This window comes from Mustela nigripes, chromosome 4 (genome assembly GCF_022355385.1).
Source record: "Mustela nigripes isolate SB6536 chromosome 4, MUSNIG.SB6536, whole genome shotgun sequence".
NCBI classification, from domain to species: domain Eukaryota; kingdom Metazoa; phylum Chordata; class Mammalia; order Carnivora; family Mustelidae; genus Mustela; species Mustela nigripes.
Window position 1 is genome coordinate 150,873,878 of NC_081560.1, and position 22,930 is coordinate 150,896,807.

The window sequence follows — 22,930 nt, forward strand, 5'->3', positions numbered from 1 at the left end:
TCCCATTCTGTCAGTTGTCTTTTGGTTTTGTTAACTGTTTCCTTTGCTGTGCAAAAGCTTTTGATCTTGATGAAATCCCAATAGTTCATTTTTGCCCTTTCTTCCCTTGCCTTTGGTGAGTTTCCTAGGAAGAAGTTGCTGCAGCTGAGGTCAGAGAGGTTGTTGCCTGTGTTCTTCTCAAGGATTTTGATGGATTCCTTTCTCACATTGAGGTCCTTCATCCATTTTGAGTCTATTTTTGTGTGTGGTATATGGAAATGCTCCAATTTCATTTTTCTGCATGTGGCTGTCCAATTTTCCCAACACCATTTGTTGAAGAGGCTGTCTTTTTTCCATTGGACATTCTTTCCTGCTTTGTCAAAGATTAATTGACCATAGAGTTGAGAGTCTATTTATGGCTCTCTATTCTGTTCCATTGATCTATGTGTCTGTTTTTGTGCTAGTACCATACTGTCTTGATGCTGACAGCTTTGTAATAGAGCTTGAAGTCTGGAATTGTGATGCCACCAACTTTGGCTTTCTTTTTCAATATTCCTTTGGCTATATGAGGTCTTTTCTGGTTCCATATAAATTTTAGGATTATTTGTCCCATTTATTTGGAAAAAAACTGAATGGTATTTTGATAGGGATTGCATTACATGTGTGGATTGCTTTAGGTAGCATAGACACTTTCACAATATTTGTTCTTGCAATCCAGGAGCATGGAACATTTTTCCATTTCTTTGTGTCTTTCTCAGTTTCTTTAATGAGTACTTCATAGTTTTCTGAGTATAGATTCTTAGTCTTTTTGGTTAGGTTTATTCCTAGGTATCTTATGGTTTTGGGTGCAATTGTAAATGGTATTGACTCCTTAATTTCTCTTTCTTCTGTCTTGTTGTTGGAGTAAAGAAATGCAACTGATTTCTGTCCATTGATTTTATATCCTGACACTTTAGTGAGTTCCTGCACAAGTTCTAGCAGTTTTGGAGTGGAGTCTTTTGGGTTTTCCACATATAGTATCAAATCATCTACAAAGAGTGATAGTTTGACTTCTTCTTCGCTGATTTGGATGCCTTTAATTTCTTTCTGTTGTCTGATTGCTGAGGCTAGGACTTCTAGTACTATGTTGAATAGCAGTGATGATAATGGACATCCCTGCAGTGTTCCTGGCCTTAGCGGAAAAGCTCTCAGTTTTTCTCCATTGAGAATGATATTTGCAGTGGGTTTTTCATAGATGGTTTTGATAATATTGAGGTATGGGCACGCTATCCCTACACTTTGAAGAATTTTGATCAGGAAGGGATGCTGTACTTTGTCAAATGCTTTTTCAGCATCTATTGAGAGTATTATATGGTTCTTGATCTTTCTTTTATTAATGCATTGTATCACATTGATTGATTTGTACATGTGGAACCAACCTTACAGCCCTGGAATAAATCCCATTTGGTCGTGGTGAATAATCCTTTTAATATACTGTTGGATCCTATTAGCTAGTAATTTGTTGAGAATTTTTGCATCTGTGTTCATCAAGGATTATTGGTCTATAATTCTTTGTTTTGATGGAATCCTTGTCTGGTTTTAGGATCAAGGTGATGCTGGCCTCATAAAATGAGTTTGGAAGTTTTCCTTCCATTTCTATTTTTTGGAATAGTTTCAGGAGAATAGGAATTGATTATTCTTTAAATGTTTGGTAGAATTCCCCTGGGAAGCCGTCTGGCCCTGGGCTTTTGTTTGTTTAGAGATTTTTGATGGCTGTTTCAATCTCCTTACTGGTTATGGGTCTGTTCAGGTTTTCTATTTCTTCCTGGTTCAGTTGTGGTAGTTTATATGTCTCTAGGAATGCATCCATTTCTTCCAGATTGTCAAATTTGTTGGCGTAGACTTGCTCATAATATGTTCTTATAATTGTTTGTATTTCTTTGGTGTTTGGGTATTTTAATTTTTAACAATTAAATCAACTTTAATTCTTTAGGGTCAGTTCCCAGAGTGGAGCTGTTATATCAAAGGACATGAACACTTCTGGGTTCTTCATCTCCTGTGGGAAAAGCTGACCTTAGGATTCTACCTCCCGTGTGCGCAGAGGGATAGGGAGATTCCTCTGCTCACAAAACTCTTGTCCCTTTGTCCTAGACCAGCTAAATAACTCCCCCCAACTCTTCCCATTCTCTCCATTCTCCTCTATTATCCATAATTGTGGGTAGCCATGGTCTTCAGAGGGCTTGAAGAGCATTCTGGGATGCCATTGCTCCTGAGCATGCTGGTACCTGTTCATGGAGAGGCCTGTGGTGCTAACACACATGAGCAGGTCTTGCCTCACAGCATAGCCCCACACAATCAGAATGCCTTCCTGTCTCCTGAAAGTTCAAGCCAGGGGCTCTAGGTTCAAAGAGATATGTCTGACTCATTTTTTTCCTATTTTCCAGAAGCAAGTGCCTTTTGAAAACACTGAAATCACTTCCCACCTTGCCCAAACAGAAGCCCATCCCTGGGGCTTGCCTGGTCCAGGGTCCATCAGGGCTGGCAAAAACAATATCCTGACCAGGCCAGGCACTCATGGTGCCTCTGCCCCCACCTATCGGAGCTTCTCTACCCCCTCCACACCAGGCGCTGCATTTTCCACTCTTGGTTTTAATTTTCCCTTGTGTTTAGACACTGGAAGGAGGGCTGGTCTGAGAGTTTCTATGAGCCTGATAGAGGGACCAAGAGACTCAGGTCACTCGGGCCTGGGGAAAAAACAGGAAAAGTGAACTTTATAAAAGGGACGTGTAGTTTTCAGGAGAGAAGAAAGTTCCAAGCCACCTTCTTAACTTCACAAATATGCAGGGGTAGCTGACGGTGGGCTCTGATGCTTAGGATACTGAGGAATAGGTAGCTGGTAGGTCCTCTGGGCTCCATGGAGACACTCCAAAGGCTGTCAGGAGTTGTGTCTGCACTTACAAGCCGAGGTCCTCACTGAACAAAGGCCTTCCCTCTGGAGCACATGTAGCCACCACTCAGATGTCTCCAGTAACACAGGGCCTACAGTCTCCCAGAACAGCTTGCTGCCTTGGGCAAACATCCTACTCCTTTCATGTACTTTAAATCTTTTCAGGAATAAGGGGGGGCATAAGTAAATAAATACATTCTTCCTTATTGGAGCAAATCACCTGTCTCCCAGAGAGCCCACCTCCTGGCCACTCTCCCACCCAGAGGAGTCAGCCGAGTGAGGCTAGATCTTTCTTCACATGCTGTGACTCCAACATTTATCAACTCTTTTCAATGAAATACTCCATTCCTCCAACAGTTTCCACAAATCTTGGTTTTTAGCTGTTTATCTTTCTTGGGACAAGCTCCACTCTTCAATTTCCCTCTGAGAATGTGGTGTGGACAGCTAAACAGTCATTAAGATGAGGCCACTGGAGTTGTTGGCACCCATGTTCTGGACACCCCAGGCCTCCCTACTCCATATGCCACATCAAGGAGTGTGGGCAGCCACAGCCCAGCGCAGCCTGGTCTTAGACCCAGCTTAGAGTCACAGCCAGGAGGAAACATGATGGGATATTTGGGGTATCTCAACTATATTTCATTTCAATTATATTTTGCAGACTGGCTGTATGAGGCTGTCTATCTCCAGACCCCAAGGAGTGCCATCACGTGTGGTTTCTGGAGCCACTGTGAGGCCCCTGTGACCAGGAGTTGAGAGCCCCATGTGAGGCTTCTGAGCTTCATGGCGGTGGGGGTGGAGGCGTGGGCAGGTGACCATCCTCTTTTATAACACACAGCCACAACACTGATCTGTCACAATTCTCTACTTATCAAGGACAAATTCCATGTTTTAAAGAAACACAAGCAGATTAAGTCTAATACAGTCTTCCCCTCAAAACTCAAACCTTTTCATGCAGAATAACTCTGAGGACTTTCTCTTTGTGGTTTAACCTGTGCTCGCTCCCTGTGTCTGCTCGGAGCTCCATCTTTGTGAGGACCCCAGCCCTGCCATGGTGCCAAGTAAGAGAGTGTGGATAGCCTGCTTTTCCCTTCCTGCGAGCGAGGGAGTTGGAAACAATCATTTATGGGGTTTCTCCTAGGTAACAACTCCTGCTAGGCCTTCTATGTGCCTGACTCCTCCTGATCCTCACCATCACAAGGAGAAATGCATCCTTATCTCCATTCCACACATGGGAAAACCAGGGGTCATCGAGGTAAAATCATTTGCCCTTGTTGACAAAGCTGGTAATGACAGTTTGGATTGGAGTACAGAGCTGTTGACTCAAAGGCCCAGGCTTTGTCTGTGGCCTCAGCCTCTACACCAGCACCATCCAATAGAAATAGAATGTGAGCCGCAAATATGAGCCAGATACGTAATGTTGTATTTTCCCATAACCACATGAAAAAAAGGAAAACCAGGTAAATAATTCCAGTAATAATTTTTTTAAAGCTCAGTGGATCCAAAATATCATCACTCAAACATGGTAATCAATATAAAATGATTAATTTTGCCTTCTTTTTTGGAGTAAGTCTTGGAAACCCATTGTGTAGCTCCCACTTACTACACATCTCAGCTTGGACCAGCCACGTTGCAAGAGCTCAGTAACCAGCTGTGGCTAGTGGCCATCTTGCCAGCCAGCTTGGCTATTCAATATACACACGCTGTTCCATTTTTCTCTCTAAGCCATTCTGTAAGGAGAACTACATTTTTCTCTTAATGTTCTTGGGTACATTTACATTTTTTATAAGAAACAGGCAATGCGTTCCTAATAAAAGTGAAAGAAAATGGTTTCTTCTTCATCTCAGTCTGCTTGGGCCGCCATAACAAAATCCCACCTACTGGGCGGCCTAATAACAGACACTGTTTTCTCAGGGTTCTGAGACCAAGGGGTCAGCATGGTTGGATTCTGGGGAGGACCCTCCTCATGGCTTGGAGATGCGGCCTACTCTCTGTCCTCACATGGTGGGGGAAGAGAGAGCAAGCGCGAGCAAGAATTAGCTCTGGTGCCGCTTCCTATGAGGGGAACAATTCCACTATGCGGATCCACCCACACGACCTCATTTAGTCCTAACTATCTCCCAAAGTCCCCGTCTCCAAATACCCTCCTATTGGGGTTTAGGACTTCAACTTATGAGACCTGGAGTCGATCGCAATCACTGAATAAAAGGCGGGATGAGAAAATTGCTAAGTGCTCAGTGTGCTTGGAGGCACCTCTGAGGCTACTTGGAAATGGTTTGTGTCGCTGTAAGGCCTGCATGATGCAGAAATATTCCTGCCAAGAAATACTTGCATTCAAGTCCTGTTCTTCATGACTCTTTACATGCTTTTTCCCTCAGTCTTTATAGCAAGGGGCAGTAACCTTGACCTAATGTTTACGATTCAGACCTAGAGGTGCTGAGGTTTGGTGATAAGTTGGCAATCAAAGTGGGTAAGTAGAGTAGGCACCAGGGTTTAACCCATGGCCTTCTGAGCATAGCGTTCTCTCCTCCATTTGGCTCTGTGAAGATTTGCTGATGTCTTATTGCTCTGGACCAGGGAAACTGGGGTTACTGGGGACCCCGTTCTGTGCACTGTTTTCTTTGTGTCCTTTCCGAGCAGTGGAGAGCTTTAACAGGTGTCAGATCAACATCTGTGCCAAGGGTTTGGTGGCTTGTCCTGTAGGCTTCTGTGTTGGTGCCCAGGAAGACAAGAACCCTTTGTATGTGACTGGGGGAGCTTCTGGAGTGGGATTTTGGGGGAGCAGACATTTGAACAGGTTTCGCCTTGCAATCGAAGCTGCTGGTCTCTTCCTGGATCCTTCAAAGCCTCACTTGAATCTGCCTGACCCTGGCTCATCTGGGGTTGATCATGGCATGGCAGATCTTGGCTTTCAGCAATCACAGGATGGGGACACAACAAGGGACAGAGGCAGATTTGCTCCTAAACAGAACCTGCGTCAGTAAGGCATGGACCTACCAGCAGATGACTACAGACAGAAGCCCCTGGGGCTCAGGGTGGATGGCGTTGACCACCAAGGAGGCAAACACCAGGATGGTCTCATTGAGGGGAACACTCATAGGAGAGGAACAGAGTAGGATGGCTATCACCCCACCTGGAGATGCAACCTCAGTCAAGGGGGGTCTATTTCCCCCCTTCATGACCTCTTTACACTCAGAGGATAGCAAAATGAAATATGATAGGACAGTCAATTCTACATATATTACTTGTTATGAGTTGAATTGCGTCCTCCAAAAATTCATATGCTGAAGTCCTAACCTTTAGTACCAAAGACAGTGAACTTATCTGGAAATAGTCATTGCAGCTGTAGTTAGTTAAGATGAGGTTATTGGCTGCTGATCAGTCACACTGTCTTTATTTTAAAAAAAAGGAGAAATGTGGAGATAGATAACACACACATTGAGAGAACCCCACAGGCAAATGAAGACAGGAATTGGCGTTATCCTTTTACAAGCCAGCAACATCAAGGGTTGACAGCAAACCACCAAAAGCCACAGAATTGGTAGTCACACATTCTTCCTTACAGCCTTCAGAAGGAATCCAACCTGTTGACACCTTGATCTTGAACTTCTAGGCTCCTGAGATCAAGTCTCAGGTGTCTATCTGGCTCAGGCCTCCTCTGGTGTAACTGAGACAATGAGTTTCTGTTCTGCAAGCCCCCAGATTGTGGCACTCTTTTAGGGCCCCCGAGCTAACTAAATTAATCATCTCATTTAATAAGTATACCAATCTGGTAAAAAAACAAAATGATGGTATCATGCCCACTTCATAGAAGAAGAGAACAGGGCTCAGAGAAGTGACTTACCCAAAGTTACTCAGAAGTGGGGTTTGAAACCAAACCCATGTCACACCCAAGCCCACTACATCCTATGACTTGGGCTGTTACTTTCTCTCGGGCTTTGTGTGAGTGTCCTTAGGGGACTTAGGGAAGGGCCAAACCATTCCCTCATAAAAACATTACATTCTCTCTTTCTCTTAGGAACTTCTCCAGATTCATTTGAAAGACAAGACCTACTGAGAACAGGAGCTGGGGATAACTTTTCAGGAGCCCAGCTTCTGGGAAAGCCAGCTCCACAGGTCCCCCCGAGCCAGGCCATAGACCAGCAGGGGACAAAATGTTTATATCATTCAGGCCTCCCCCAGATGGAGCTGTGCTCCTGTCTCAGGACCCGCCCTGCCTGGAGGCCCCCTTCTGACAGCAGAAATGCCCCTCACATGGATAAACGGGCGACCCGATCGTGCCTGGTTCATGAGTTTCTTTCACTTGGTCCCATTACGGGCGTGCACATCTTTTCATCTTCTCTACAAAATGGAATGGAAAGTGAGGCAAAATCTTTAAAGAATTTTTATTGGCCCCGCCTGTCATTTGTTTTGGCTTCATAAATCAAAGAGACGTCAGGCTGCAAAATATAGGCAGCCCTCTAGTAATATTCCATCAGGATGTGCCATGGACACTGTATATTGTACTAACTGGGTCAAGCAAACATCTTTTCAGCTGTCTGTGATTCCATTTACTGCGTGGGGACTTTCTTTCCAGTTAGTTTCACTCCTTAGACGGCACATTAAGGGACCCGGTTCTTAACAAGATAACTACTACTCTTCTCAGTGTTTCCCCGTTAGCTTGACTTAGACTCAAAAGCAATTTTTCGGAGGCCATAGGATAAAACCAGGCACCCATTTAGGTTCCCCCACCTACCCCCTGCAGGAAGGCACAGGACAGAGGGGAAGGTCTGACCCATACTGAGCCCCCAATCCCAGCAGGTTCACAAGGACACATGACACTGTTGAATTACCCCTGGTGATTTACCCCTAGGATTCCTGTTGACTTCAATTCCTTTCTACTTTTAGTTTTTCTGAAAAACCATGAAAGTCAAACATGCTCATTTTATAATATTATCTGTTACAAAGGTGTATGGGTAAACTATGATCATTGTTTTGATGAGAAATGGAATTTATATATATATATATACGTACACATATATACATATATATGTATATATACATTCTATATGATATATATATCATATATCAAAACATATATATATATATATATATATATATATATATATATGTTTTGCAATTGCTTTTTTTTCTGCCACTGAATAAACCAAGGAAACTTCTAGACCAGTAGAGAATTTTAACACATTTGAATTCCTTCTGTGTTTTCCATATTTTGTTTAGCCATTCCCTTATTGGTGATATTTAGGTTGTCTATGATTTTTGACTCTTATAAATAATCCAGCTGTTAACATCTGTGTGGTTTGCCAAGTGTTTCTACAGGATAAATACTTAGAATTAACATTTTTTACATTATAACCTTTTTGAGTAGAAGAAATCCCACTTTAAGTACTGGGAGATGCCACCCATTCTCCAAAGTCAAAGGTCTTTTTTTCCCCCGGCACACTATAAGAGAGCTTGCCTTCCACCAAGTTACACCTTGAATATCATATATTGTTTACATTTATTGCTATCCGGGAGGACAAAAATGGTATTTTGTTTTAATCTGAAGTTGGTTGAGTATTAGGGAAATTGAGCATCTTATATGTTTATCAGTCTTCCTTCCCCTATGATATGCCATTTAGTAACATGTCCCTTCCTTTTTCTATGGGGTTGTTCCCAATCTTTGTGGCTCTTTGAGTCAATCCTTTACTTTCCAAAATAATATTTCTGGTTTCATACCTTGTTTACAGAAGCCTGTCTTGTACTTAAGATTAGAACACTCTTTGTCCCAGTCTGTCTGCTTTCTTAGTTGCAAACAGTGGAGACTAGTTTGATTTAAGGGGATTTATTAGAAGGATACTAGATATCTTAGGGAAGGGATAGGGTATTTGGAAATGAGTTTTGGGGAAAGAACAAGTCATATTGGAAGGAGTCCAGCAGACCAAGAACACAGTAAAATGATACTGTGAGGACAGTGGGATACTGTGGCTACTGTGGAGACACTCTGATACCCTCATGCCCTTGTTCCCAGATGCTTGCTGCCAAGAGGCTGTTCTCTTGATTCTGCGGCCATGGTCTACAGTTGACCCTGGCTCTTGGATGCTGCCATCCCACCATTATCACCCTCCACCACCTCCATTGCCATCGCCCCTGCTCCATCACCGCCACTGCCACCAGCACCTACCACTACCGTCTCCATCACCATCTCTCTGCTGCCAGAGGGAATTCTGAACTGTCTCCTGATGCCGAGCACTACTGCTTTCAGATTCAGCATTCTCAGTAGGAGTCTTAAATTGTCCGTACATAAGCTTTAGCTGCCAGGAGTCAGGGAGAATCATCTAACATTTGATTTAATTAGGGGAGGATTAGCATCCTTATTAAGTCTTCCCACTCATGGTATGTGTTAAAAATCTGCCACATTTCCAACAATTTTTGCTAACAAAATGCCAGTCTGATTTTTATTCATTTATGGGTGTTTCTGTAGTCTCTCTCTGTGTTCATGATTTTCTCTTTATCCTCAGTGTTTTAAAATGTTATATGGTGTTTTTTATTGTTCATTCTAATAGGATATATGAGTCATTTTAATATGGAGTTCCTTCTCCTTGCCTTTTTGCTCTATGTTCTGCCAGATTTCCTTGACTTTATCTCTTGGTTCATTTACTGATGATGATTTGGGGGATGGCGACATGGCGGAACACATTTAAAATGTCTAAGAAGATGTTTTGTTTCTAGAATGTTCTTTTATGAATGTACTATCTTCCTGAATTTTTGAGAGTGCTAATTAGAGGGGTTTTTTTGTTTACTGAATTCTCTATATGTCCGCTGAGTCTGTTCTACTGTCTGCCCTTGTAGGCCTCATGTTGTACATGTTAACTTGCCTTGTCTTCCTGTTTGAAAACTAGATTGGTTCACCTGATGTGGGTGTAGTGGCCTTTTGTCCAGGAGGCTTCTTTAGGGATCTGGGCACCTGGGTCAGTGTGGTGACCTGCCCCCACGAGCAATGGGGAATAGGTGTTCAGACCAAAGTCATGGCTACTGCATGAGCCCAATGGTGTAGAGGTCAGAAAGCAGGAAATTCCCTCTGGGTTTACCTGCCTCCCCTCCAGCCCCCCTGGCTGACCTGGGGTGTGCCTGCCTGCAGAGCGAAGACCCCTTTTTTCAGATTCTTTTGTCCAGAGGAGCTGACAAATGGCTTCCTCTGAGTTCCCACTTTCTGCTGGTGATTTTCCATTCCCATCTCTGGCCTATGCCAGTAATAACATTTCACACTTGTCTGACACCTTTTCTCCTCTGAGCCCCGAACACTTTACAAGCAAACAGTTACTATTATTGCTCTCTGAATTCTGATGGAAAACCTGAGAGTTACCGGATCAAAGCTGCCACGGTTGGGGGTGAAGGTGAGGCTCCCAAACCCCCAGACCAGCCCCAGCTCACGCAGGACCAAAGTGAGTACCCTGGCCCCTGGGGAGAGGGGGTGGGGCCCTCAAGACGAGGTAGTCCCGGGAAAACTGATTCCCTGGAAGCCTCCTCAGGGCCCTCTGTTTCAGGGTGAAGTTGGTGCATTTGTTCTTTTTGAGTGACAGCAGAAGGCAGTGGGACTTTGGAAGCCATTCCCTGAAAGGAAAGGTGGGCCGATGGTTTGTGGGTTTTTCTGGGGAGGAGAAGACTCACAGAAGCCGTAGGGTGTCATTAGCATGTATGTTGAGGAACGAGGATCAGTATGGTCCCAGACAGCAGAATAGAATTCAACCATTCCAATTCCAATTCCAGTTCTAATTCCAATTCCAATTCTAGGGGTTCAATGCCTGCAGGCCTTGCTGACACAGTGAGCTGCCCAAAGCAGGGTAAATGCCTGCCCCTGGTGGGTCTAGCTGAAGCTTCTTTAGGTCTCTGTGTGGCTATGCGTCACCCCATGGGGCTCAGGCAGAGTGACACGTAAGACCTCTTCCCACACAGACGTTTGCATCATAAGATGTGACTCTCATGCTGTCTGCTCCAGGTGGGAGAAGCACCGGGGCTGAGACCCTGAAACCCTGGGGCACGAGACATCTTGCTGGATCTGCGAGGCTTCTCAGTACCCCCTCCTTCTTTCATTCTGTAAGCCTTGATGTGGGGTTTGCATTTCTCCTCTTCTGTAGGCGGATTTGCCGACTGGCAGCTAAAGGTCTAGCTAGAAGGAACACCTGTATCCATACGATTTTCGGCAGCCCGACGAGGCCCTGTTGACTCAAGTGTCTGCAGAGCTGGTGTTGAGAGGTAGCAGTGGGCAGAGAGGGTAGCGTGTGTGCTGAATTCAGCTGGGAAGTGGCCCTCACTGACCTGGGAGCGTGGCAATCTCAGGAAGGATTCATGGATCCATGAGGTTGGAGGGAACACCTGGCCAGGGGGCAACTGAGAAGACGCCATCCCTGCCCCGCGGAGGCGGGAGGAGGCTGGCTGCTGGGGCACGCGTGCGGACATGCATGGGTGTGTGGGTGTGCGTGTGCACATGCACGGGACTACATTTGCTAAGCAGATATAATGCTGAGCATGTTTGTATATGTTATAGCTCAGTGAAACATTTCCCAGTGGAGAGATGGGTCTCATAATCCCATTCTATAGGTGGGAGATTGGGGGTTAAATAATCAGCCCAAAGTCTTAGCACCAGCTAGAGTGGAGGGAGGATTTGAACCCAGTTGTCCTTGGCTCTGCTGCCCTTCCTCTTCAGTAACGCTGCCAGGCTCAAGTGCCACAAACAGGGTCCCACAGACCTCGTCTGACAGGCCTGGAGCCTTTCCTGGCTAGCAGAACACTCCCAGGCCCCACGTACTCTTTCCCAAGGGCTGGCTGCCCCACAAGTCCAGGGCAGCTCCTCTCCGGTCCACCCCCAAGCCTCACAGACACTATAGAGAGCTCTGGGCCCAGGCCAAGCACCGCAGGGCAGCCCTTGTCCAGCCCTGTGGTTTGCGATCTAGCCATTCATAACTGGCTCAGAGCAGGCACTTATCATTCTTCCACGACCACCCAGTCAGCCCCACGCTGCCTGGAAGTGAAGCCTGGCTGCCCAGGCCAGCGGCTGCTCAGTCCGGCGCTCTGCCGCTCCCGCCTCCATCTGCCACCCCGTCTGCAGCAGGCCCGGCCTGCCCAGCACAGGGGATGCCGGAGCCCAGAAACAGCAGGGCCTGAAATCCCCCACAAGCCACAGAGGGAGATTCACAAATCAAACGGGTATGAGAGGACAAAGCTGTCACATCAGTCCATCACGGATCCGGATCTCAATAACACCAGACCAATAACACCGGATCTCAATAACACCAGAGGCCTGCCAGCTGTGAGTCACAGCCCAGCCAGGACAGCCCCAGTGGGCCCAACACCTTGGTGGCCAGCCAGACCTGGGAGGTGCGGTTGTCTGCTCCACACTTCCCATGATGGGGTACTGGGAGCAGAATTGGGGGAGCAGGAAATGGCCCTATCGATGGTGACTCTCTCTCTCCCTGAGGACATAACCTGGCTCCCTCTAGCCCTTCGCGGCTCCAGCCTCTGTGTTGAAGAGGGTGAGGCTGGCGTAGCCATGGAGGTCATGCTCTAGCCCAACAGTGGCCCTACGCTGCTGGCCCACTTCTTCCTGGGGACTGAGGGGAGTCGAGAGGCTGACATGTGTTGAGCAGCTTGTCCGATCTGAGGCCTGTGCTGGTTTGCAGACCTAGGGCTCGCACTCAAGCATTCTGATTCCCTCACTGCGCACCGGTCCTTCCTCCCTCCCCTCAATGCCTGGGGGCCCATGGCAGGCATGGGATGCACAGGAAATTCGCCATCATTTTCCTCTCCTCCTAGTTTAAGAATTCCTCTGACATTGTTCTTCTCCATCACCACACTATCCTGAAGCCTTGCTCCTTCCAGCAACCTTACTTCTGCTGCCCTCAAAGCAGTGACTCATGTGTCCATAAATATGAAATGGCCTAGGTGACAAAATTCATGGTTCTAATTGTGTTTTGTTACTAGCTCCTTTCTCCTTTCTAGGCTTCATTTCCTCATCTCTGGGATGACAAGGTGATCTTGGAGACACATTCTGTTCTAAAGTTTCAGGGGGTCAGATGGTTGTTAGTGGACTAAACATTAATTAGAAGAATACGTTTAACCTTCCGGAAGGAGGCAACAAAGGGTTAATCTAAGGAAGGATAAGAAATCTGTCCTTGTCCTTATCCCCCCCCCCCCCCCAACCCCACTGCAGCTACACACTGTCAGAGCTGACTTTGGGCACCATGGTGATCGGGCAGAGGAGGCCAGGGCTCTGATGATTCGAATGAGGTCTCACCAGGCCCGGGACAAGTGACCAGGACCTGCCTTGACCTTCTTCACCCACAGCCTGAGTCCACCTGTCCCCAGCCCAGATGTGAGCAGGTGGGGAATGGGAATTACAGTGTCGCTTTCAGACTTAGCTGGCCCTTTCCATCTTCTGTAGTTCCTCTCTATACGGCTGGCAGGTGACATTCACATAATGTCAGACAATTAACAAAGTGTACAATTCAGGGCTGTTTCTTGTATTCACAATTCTGTGCAACCATCTGCTTTTTCTAACTTCAAAAGTCTTTCGTTACCCCGTAAAACACCCCATATTCACTAGTAATCACTCTCCAGTCCCCCCTTCTCCCAGGCCCTGGTAACTTCTAATCTGCTTTCTGTCTCTGTGGATTTGCCTACTCTGGATAGATCATATAAACGGAAACATACAATACGTAACCTTTTGTGTCTGGTATCTTTCACTTAGCAAAATGTTTATGAGGTTTATTTCCATTGTACCTTGGATCAGTACTTCATTTCCTTTTTACGGCTGAATACTATTCCAGGGTCTACATAAACCATAATTTGTTTATCCATTTACCCATTTGTAACACTTAGGTTGTTTCTATCATTTGGCTATTATGAATAATGCTGTTACAAACCTTCACATGCAAGATTTTCTGTGGACAGATGTTTTCATTTCTCTTGAGTATATGCCCGAGAGTGGAATTGCTGGGTCATATGGTAATTCTTGGTTTAACTTCTTGAGGAACTGCCAAAGTGTTCTCCAGTGCAGCTGCACCATTTTATGTTCCATCAGCTGTGTATGAGAGTTTCAATTTCTCCACATCCTTGCCAACACTCATTATCATCTGCCTTTTTATTATAGTCATCTTAGTGGGTGTGAAGTGGTATCTCATTGCAGCTTTGATTTGATTTTCCCTAATGGCCAACAATGTCAAATATCTTTCATGTATTATTAGCTGTTTGTAAATCCACCTTGGAAAAATGTCTACTCTGCTCCTTTGGCCATTTATAATTTTTTTTATTATTACAATGTAGGAGTTCTTTATGCATTCTGGATACTAGACCTTTGTCAGATCCTTGATTTGTGAATATTTTCTCCCATGCTGTAAGTTGTCCTTTCACATTCTTGATAACGTCACTTGATATACAAAAGTTTTAATGTTTTACAAAGCCCAATTAACCAATTTTTTTGTTTGTGCTTTTGATGTCATTTTTAGGGCCAGGTCGAGGGGGAGGGACAGAGAGATAATTTCAAGCAGACTCCAAGCTCAGTGCAGAGCCCTACTTGAGGCTCAATCTCAAAACCTTGAGATCATGACCTGAGCCAAAACCAAGAGTTCGATGCTTAATCAACTGAGCCACCCAGGTGCCCCACCACTTCTCATTGCTTCAAGTTCATGGTTGTTTTGGAAATTAAATTAGATAATGTATGTAACACTTACATAGCCAGAGTTGAGTGGGATCTAATAGTGACAGTTACAGTCAGCTTAGGGGACATAAACTGTCAGTCTCTTAAGCAGGAAAAAAAAAATGATAAGAATCCATCTCTTCAGGAGAGCTTTGCCTGCCTTGCTGTGTTTCCCTCTGTTTCTTTCTGAAACAATAGCTGCTCCAAAGCCCCATGTCATATGTCATCTCACCTTCACCTTATGAGTGCTGGTGGCATCTCCCCTGTTGCTGGGTCATTTGGGTAGACAAGGCCAGCCCCCAGAGATGGTCCTTGTCCTGGAAAGACAAGACTGTCCCCCTGGAGCCTCCCCAGAGACCACAGTTCCCTATGTCTGACTGCAGGCTCAGACCAGGGTGTCTCCGCATTCGTGAAGGACTGGTTCTCAGCTCTCACCACCGCGCACGTGGGGGACCATCAGCAGAAGAGGTGCTGTCCTGGGAATGTGATTTTCCATGGGCCCACATCCCAGGAATGGGGTGCTGGATGAGTCCCCACTGAGCTGAGAGATTCTGGAGTCATCCTAGGCAGCAATGTCGGGGGTGATGGTCCTCCCCCTTCCTGGACTCCAGCTTCTCACCCAAAATGAAGGACTGCTCCTGCACCTCCCACCCACCTTATCATCCAGAACTAAATGCTCTCGCTTCCTGCATAACATCCTTATAGTGCTCTCAACTGGTCAAGCTGGAATCGCAGTATCAGACCCCCCAGACAATTGCTCCCTCTGCTTTCTCCCTACTCCTGGCTCCTGCCTGCCTTCATCCATCCCTCTCCCGCTCAAGTCCACGAAGCACTGCAGCCTTTCCTTTGCAGGGGTCTTTCGGTCTCAGTCTCGGGCTTTCCTCTGCCCAGGCTGAGTACCCCTGGCCACGCCCCAGCTGTGGACTGATGTGACTACCCCTTCTCAGAGCTGACATTTGACTCTTTCCTGCTGCTGGAGAAAATCGGACCACTCGTTTGTGCCCGGCAGAGCCCTCCGAACCCCGTTCTCCACCATGGCTACCTCCCATATTCCTTTCACTCTCACCTGCTACCTTGCAGCTGCCACTGAACCCAGGGAGCCCTCCTTCCAGAACATCCTCTAGCACGCCTCCAGGTGTGCACGCTTTCTGGGGCTTTGCCTTTGGGGGCCCCATTTCTGCTCTTGTCATTTCCTTTATTTTCCCTTACTTGCAGGTTTCTGCTTCACTCTACCTTCTTATAAAGAAAAGGGACTCAGTTCTCCCCGGCCCCACTATTGCTTCACTCTTTCTCTCTTTTCTTACCAGATTTCTTGTTTCCCAGACTCATGCCCACGCCCCTCCTCTGCTCACTGGCTTCCACCCCATCCCCCTACAAGCCCGCTCTGCTGGAATGCGGGTTGCAGCCCTGCCAGCTGAGTGAGCACCCTGTTGAACCCAAACCGTGGGACACCTCTCCGCCTTTGTGAATCCGCGGGAACATGGGCGCATGCGCACCATGTCCCGGCTCATTTTCTCCAAGACCCTTTACCTGTGCATTTCTGTGCCCTCCTGGTGTGCCCCTTCCCCATTTCCTTTGCAGGCTGCATTCTCTGCTGGTAACTCAGATGTTGGGTCCCCTCCAGACCTGTCCTTGTGTGTCCCCTCTGTTGCACCTCTCCCTGGCACACCTTGTCCACTCTGAGGTCTCTCGAGGTCTGGGAGGCACACAGGAGGATGTTCCCTTCCTAGCGCCACTGCGGGTCATAGCCTGCCAGTTCTCTCTGCACTGCGGTGGGGCTGGAAGGGTCTGCTGCCTCCACCAAGAGTGCCATGAAGACTTGGCCTCTGGGGTCTGCGCAGAGGACCCTCTGTAGAATAGCGTTCTAGCGAGATCCTCCACCCTTGAGACACTGTAGCCCGTAGGGCAGCAGCATGGACATCACCTGGGGACCGAGTGGGACACTCAGCCTGGGGTGGGGTGTGGTGGGGGGCTGAACCAATGTGTTCAGCCTGGGGTGGGGTGTGGTGGGGGGCTGAACCAATGTGTGTGTTGACAGAGCCCTTGATGGGTATACCCACGCAGCTGAGCATGAGGGGCTGCTTGAGACTTCTGCTAGACAGTGCAGGGTCCCAGAGCTCAATTTCTTCAGCTGCTTTGCCTCCAAATAAAGGCCTGGTTTCCAAGATAAATTTGACAGTAGGGGCCCTGTATCCCACCCCCCCCACAGCCCCCCACCCCATGGAATGGAAGCTTATGCTCAGTGAGCAAAAGAGATTCTTATTTGAAAGTAACTCTTGCCCCAGCTTTGTGGGCTACCAATGAGAATCATATTAAAGGGGGAAAATGGTAGCAGCATAGATGTCTGATTGTGCTAGAGGCAGGCAGACCCCAGGACTGAATGGTGCCAACCATGTTCTGGGGCCAGGCCTGGTCCTGATAACAATCTGGAGGAAGGAGATGAAGAGGAATTTCTTTGAGGAGCTGGAGGCCCCCTTAAATTCCAGCAAAGGACAGAGCCCCACAGGGTGCTGCTTCCTCCCCTGCCCTCCTTGCTCTGGCCCTCAGGGCGGACACCCATCCCTTTTGCTCACCCCCATGAGGACTGCAGAGCTCCAGCATATGGCTGAACACGACCAAAAGCAACCCTGGCTTTTGAGCTGCCTCCTGAGGCAAAAAACAATGGTCCCTCCAGCTGCACATTAACAGGGTGGTTTGGGTTTAGCTGGTAACTCACCCTGTCACCGACCCTGCCTCCTTAACCAGCACCCCTGAGCCAGGCAGACAAGGCCAAGGTTGTTTGCAGGAAACGAGAGCCCCGCTGTGGGGCCAACATGCTCTGATTCCACGCTCCAAATAAAAATGATGGGGATGGAGAGGAAGTGAGCTTGGGACAGCCCCAGGTTCTATGGTTTCAGGCCGATTTGAGAAGCCTGAAATAGAAAACTCCTGCCAGCCTCCCGGAAAGGGCCAGGACCCGGGCTCCAGAGAAGCCTTGAAGCCGCAGTCCAAGGCCTTCACTGTGACTACCATCTTGTGACCTTGTACTCACCGATCCCAGGCTGGTGGCATTTTCCCCTTTCCCGCTGGGCACCTGTCACTCACCGTCAAGCTTGAATCTTGGCTGTCACTCTCAGAGTCTCCTTGTCCTCCCAGGGCAGGTGCTTGGGACATCGTCATAGCACCTTGGCCCACCAGCCCCTGGGCATGGGGCTCAGTAGTCCCTGCCTCTTGCCTCCGCTTATAAGGCCACCACGGGAGGCTCTGGGGTGTATTGCTGGTCCCCCTTTAAGGGTGGCCTCGCTATTGCCCAGCAGCCAGGGATGTAGTTAGTTGGTGGCCTTGGCTGCCTTCTAGCCTCGGTACACTCCTCCTGGGGCAGGCTTTGTCACCACCAGGCATGGCGGTGATGCCAGGACATAGGTCTTCCAGCCCAAGGGGGACTCCTGGCAGCTGTATGCTCTGGAGCTTGCTGGGCCTGGCAGAGATGGGTCACGTCTGCGTCACAGCCTGACTGCTCTCTGTCCGATCCTGTGCCCTGGCTTCCTTCATGGCTGGGGCTCCCTAGCCAAGTCGATGCTCTTAACTTCGCCTTAAAGCTGCTCCCAAAGAACTTGGCCGGATCAGTCTGGCAGGCCTGGGGCTTCAGAGGGCCTCAGAGAAGATGTGGTAGGAAGCTGGTTGGATAGATGGATGGATCGATGTGGAACTGAGCACAGCATGTCCTCCCCAGCATTCCACAGGACAAGGGAAAGTTCTGGGCCCAGCCCTCACTTTGGAGAATATCTGACAGCCTGGAGGACCCCATGAGCTGCTTGCTTTTGAGAGTGCAGCTGCTGAGCCTGGCCAGGAAAGCAACAAAACAGATGCATGGAGGCCAGCATCGAAGCTGACATGCGTGATACGGCCAGGCCAGACTTGTAACCCTCACCGCAGACCATGCTTCCACCTCCTAGAAAGGGAGTGCGAGGAACCTGTCTGGTCCAGGGGCTCCTTTCCCACTTAGGCTGCCTGAGGCACACATTCTCTGACAGCACGGTTGCAGGGTACCCAGCGGTGTACCCTCAGGAGGAGGGGACGTCTGAGGGGAGAAAGGGTGTTTGTACATGTGCGTGCATGCATGTGTATGAAGGCAGGGGCCAGGTAAGAGGTAGTGCAGAAACTTGGGCCCTCTAACATGGGCCTCTGAGGCCTGGGGAGTGGGCTTGGAAGTGGCAGTGTGGACTAACTCTGGGTCACAGCCCCAACATTCCCCAACAGAGGCTGTGAGAGCTAGATGGGAAACTGGCAGGCCCCATCTGTGAGAATGAACCTCACAAGGCTCTGTGTTCCCCCTGGGTGTGGCAGAAGAGAAACCTGGAGAAGGTCCTGGATCCACGGCCGTCTCCCTGCCTGTCCTCTAGGACTGAAGACACCACACTGGGGAGGCTTGTCTTTGTATCTGTAAGGCTTTCCTTTTTTGGGGGGGGGGCAAAATGCTGAGGAGGGGTGCAGCTTTAGGACATCGACCCAGCCTTGTGGAGGCTGCCTTAGCCTTCAATGGCAGACCCATATACCCTGCCCTGGGCTGCCATGTCGGGGCACCATGGTGGTGGTGTCCCCTTGGCCACAGGTCTGTGCACAGCAGTCTTAGTCAATTACATGTCTGTGTCCTTCAGTTGAGGCTTCCTTGTTTCTCTGTCCCCTCACCTGGCACGGCCTGGCACGTAGCATAAGCTCATCTGATGGAGACTGGGGGCAGAGGCAGACCCAGCGGGATGGAGAGAACACTAGGAGCTAAGGCTCTGTGTTGAAGGCTGGTTTACTGCATACGGATGGAGCTGTCTGATTGTTTCATTTAATCCCCCAGGCTTAAACCTCAGGAAGTCAGTGCTAGGGTTGTCTCCATCTCCCACGAGGGGACAGAGACACAGAACAGTGAGGGCACTCAGGCAGGTTCACACAGCCGGGGAGTCAGGACACAGAAGGGGAGGGGAGGTCTCCCGGCAGGCTGATGCCAGCTGGCCTGTGTCGGTTCCAGCTGCCCCTCCCAAGAGCTGTTTGTGTCCTTGCCCATGCAGTCCACACTGTGCCAGATTGTCTCGGAGGCCCAGGAAGCCTGGTAGAGATGAGAGAGAGCCCTTTGGTCTGGGGCATCTGTTTCCAGTGGTGCATCCACACTCTGTAGACGGCAGCCGGACCTCCTTCCAGACAAAGTGCCAGCTTCAAAGCACTGCTCACTGGACATGCCTTCTTGGGTCTATGCTGTGCTCTGAGGCCCCATCTGCCTAATTGTCCCAAGGAGGCTGGGACTGGGGACACTGTGATGCGGTGCTTGACAGCAGGCCTGGGCCTCAGTGTAGAAACCACGCTGGCATGCTCCGTGTTTCCAAGTTGTTCAGACCCCTTCCTGGAAGACCCGGGGCTAAGAGTTGGCTTGCCAGCACAGGTGAGGTGCCGTCACCCCTTTCCTGACTCACTGAGTCCCTCAGCACTTCTGGGAGCCCCCTTTCACAGATGAGGCAATAGGCTCTGAGATCAGGTGATTGTCTGAAGAGGGAATGGACCAGGACAGCAGCCAGGGTTTGGACGCAGCACACAAACAGATATGTCTACACTGCGTGTCTGAGGCTCTGTGGTGGGTTACTTGGGGGCCGAAAAGCAATCTAGATCATACTCACCGAGATGAGACATGTCCGTGGCATGTGGAGGGGCATCCGAAGAACCCTGAACCCCACTTGCAGGGGGGCCATGGCCCTGCTCCCCATCCTCCATGTTCCATTTGTCCTGGCCATTTCCCAGGACCACATCTGGGTGCACGGAATCAGGGCGCAGGGGGAGCACCATCATTTAGGCTGGGAAGCAGACAAACGGCAAGCAGCAAAGGGAATTCGGCAGAGGGGCTACGGGTCCACGTGGCACACTGGGTCCTCACATAGACGCCCTTGCAAGGGGCAGCTGCGGTCCTGCTGGCCTGGAGTCTGCACTTGGTGTCTCCTGAGTCTTGGCTTCTTCCTCTGTAAATGGGGAGTCATCACACCCCCTCACAGGGTGGCAGGGAAGTTGTGAGGTATGGTATACAGACTAAAGAGCCACACACATAGGAACTTCTACTACGGTGAGCAACTGAGAAAAGCATAGGGGTGGCATTCAAGTGTGCAAAGTGAACACTGGTCTTTAGAGCAGTGATTTCCAAATTTTTGGCCAGGCACGTCATCCATGCCCTGCCCGTGCCCAGTGTCATCCCTGAGAGACGTGCTTGGCTTCTATGACATACTGGTGGGATGCCATCTGGGCTTCTATTGAGCAGCCCTAAACCAGGCTGTAAAACCGACACTGGGCCTTGCTTTGGCCATGGAGGAATGGGTGGGCCTGGTTCAGGGGGCTCCTCAAGGGCTTCAGAGAGGCGGCTAGCCATGCTGGGCAGAGGGGCCCGTCTGTCATTTTTCATCCCTGTTAGTGACAACAAGCTGTTACTGGCTCTGCCCAAGAGGACACAGATGACACAGCCCAGTCCCTGGAGGCCTATAAGTCAACAGAGGCCTGAGAGTCTTTCCTGCTGTTGGCAAGATTGCCCTGAGTCCTAGGCGGCTCCTCTGATTTCCTGTTGCTTCTTTGGGGCCCGGTAGGCTCCTTCTTTCTGCACCTGGGATGAAGGGAGAAGAGCTCACTTTCTAATCCTGTTCAGAACTTTTAGCTTGGGCCTGGATTGAAGATTTGCCCCTGTGTCTGCCATTTGTCCTCCCCTCCAACATTTTGGTTAGTCCTGAGCCTCACAGGTGGGCTGTTATCAGAGAAGCTGCCATGTTGGGTCACACGGGCTAGGAGGGAGTGGCAGGGAGCTGCCTGGGCTTATTTTCGGGGGTCAGGAGGCCTGGGCTGTCCTCATACAGGAGAAGTAGCAAAGAGCTAGAGAACCACCCAGAGGGCCACAGGCCCCCTGTGGGTAATGACAGATGGCACTTACTGTCCCCCAGTTACAATGGGGAGAAATAGAGCTCAGCAATCCAGAATGTGGGCATTGATGAGACAAGACCTGGATTCAAATTCACATTCTGACTTTTCATCTGCATAACTAACCCTCTGAGTCTTGGTGCCCCCGTTTTCCAGTGGGGATAACAGTTGTCTCCCAGGGCTCTGTATGAGTATCCTGTGTGATAAGAGGGATAAACCCTTAACTAAAATGTCTAGACCTTGCCTGTAAAGTTGTGAGGAGACCACGGGATTATTACTGGGGTCATGACAGGCATTGTGTATATGGTTCATCTCAGTCCTTATGATGGAGGGCAAGGTATCAGGATACCCATTTGACAGATGGGGTAAGCTAAGGAAAAGAAAACTAGAGATGTTACAGATGATATTTGCCCCAAATCTCACTGACAGTAAGAGGCAGAGCCTGTTTTGGAATCTTGAGTTATTTAGGCCAAACTCTAAGCTGTTATTCACTACATTTTACATTATCTCCAGGGGTCGTGGCTTTCTGTACTTGATACTCTGGAAGCTTGTAGAATTATGTTTCTCCAGGGTGAGCCTTAGAGTAACAAGCTTATTTTGGTATGAACCCAGCCATTACTGAACATTTGAGAGAGAAGAAGAGCTATTGCCTTTTTCCACCCCTCATGCCAACTACATCCCCACCCCCAAACCAAGGTAGCTTCTAACAGAGATAAATATAATAATATTATGATACGACAGAAATAACAAGCCAGGTCTAGGGAAAAATAAGTAAAAGTAGAGAAGCAAGACCAGGTAATAACACACATATATCAACTGTGAGGACCAACCTAGGTGCTATATTTGAGCTTTGAGTTTCACTTTGAGCTTTGGCAGCAGAAGAGAACTTTATTGATTACATCATTCTAATGGTCCCAAAGAGAGCCCACCAGTTGCTCAGGAAACCCAAGGTTTCCACAGTAGAGCCTGGCAATGTTCTTCTTGTGTGGTACTTACATAGGGCCTTCTAGAACTTTCCAACTACAAACACAGCAATAGGCTTCCCTTGGCTACCCCAGGGGCATTTCCTCCATGGAAGCTGAGGCCTCCAACTGTATGAGGTTTCTGTACTGTTGCAAAGGGACAAGCCTGCTCCCCTACTATAGAATATACCCAGAGAGCTGGTCAATTCTGTCCAAAGTCTGTCACTGGATTGGGGGAGTGATCTAGTGGGGGAATATCCATCAGAAAGGCTGTTTGGCTTCTAGACAATGACTGCATATGTCCCAGAGGATCCCATTTTCCAGAGACATTCTAGTTTCATGGACACGCACAGCAGCACCCATGGAGAACCAGGCAGGAGATTCTGATGTTGAACTTGGCCTCAAAGGGCTGGGAGGTGGGTTTGGGGGCATGTGGGGCCATTGGTTGGGAAGGTGATGTTGTTGATGAACCAATTCATA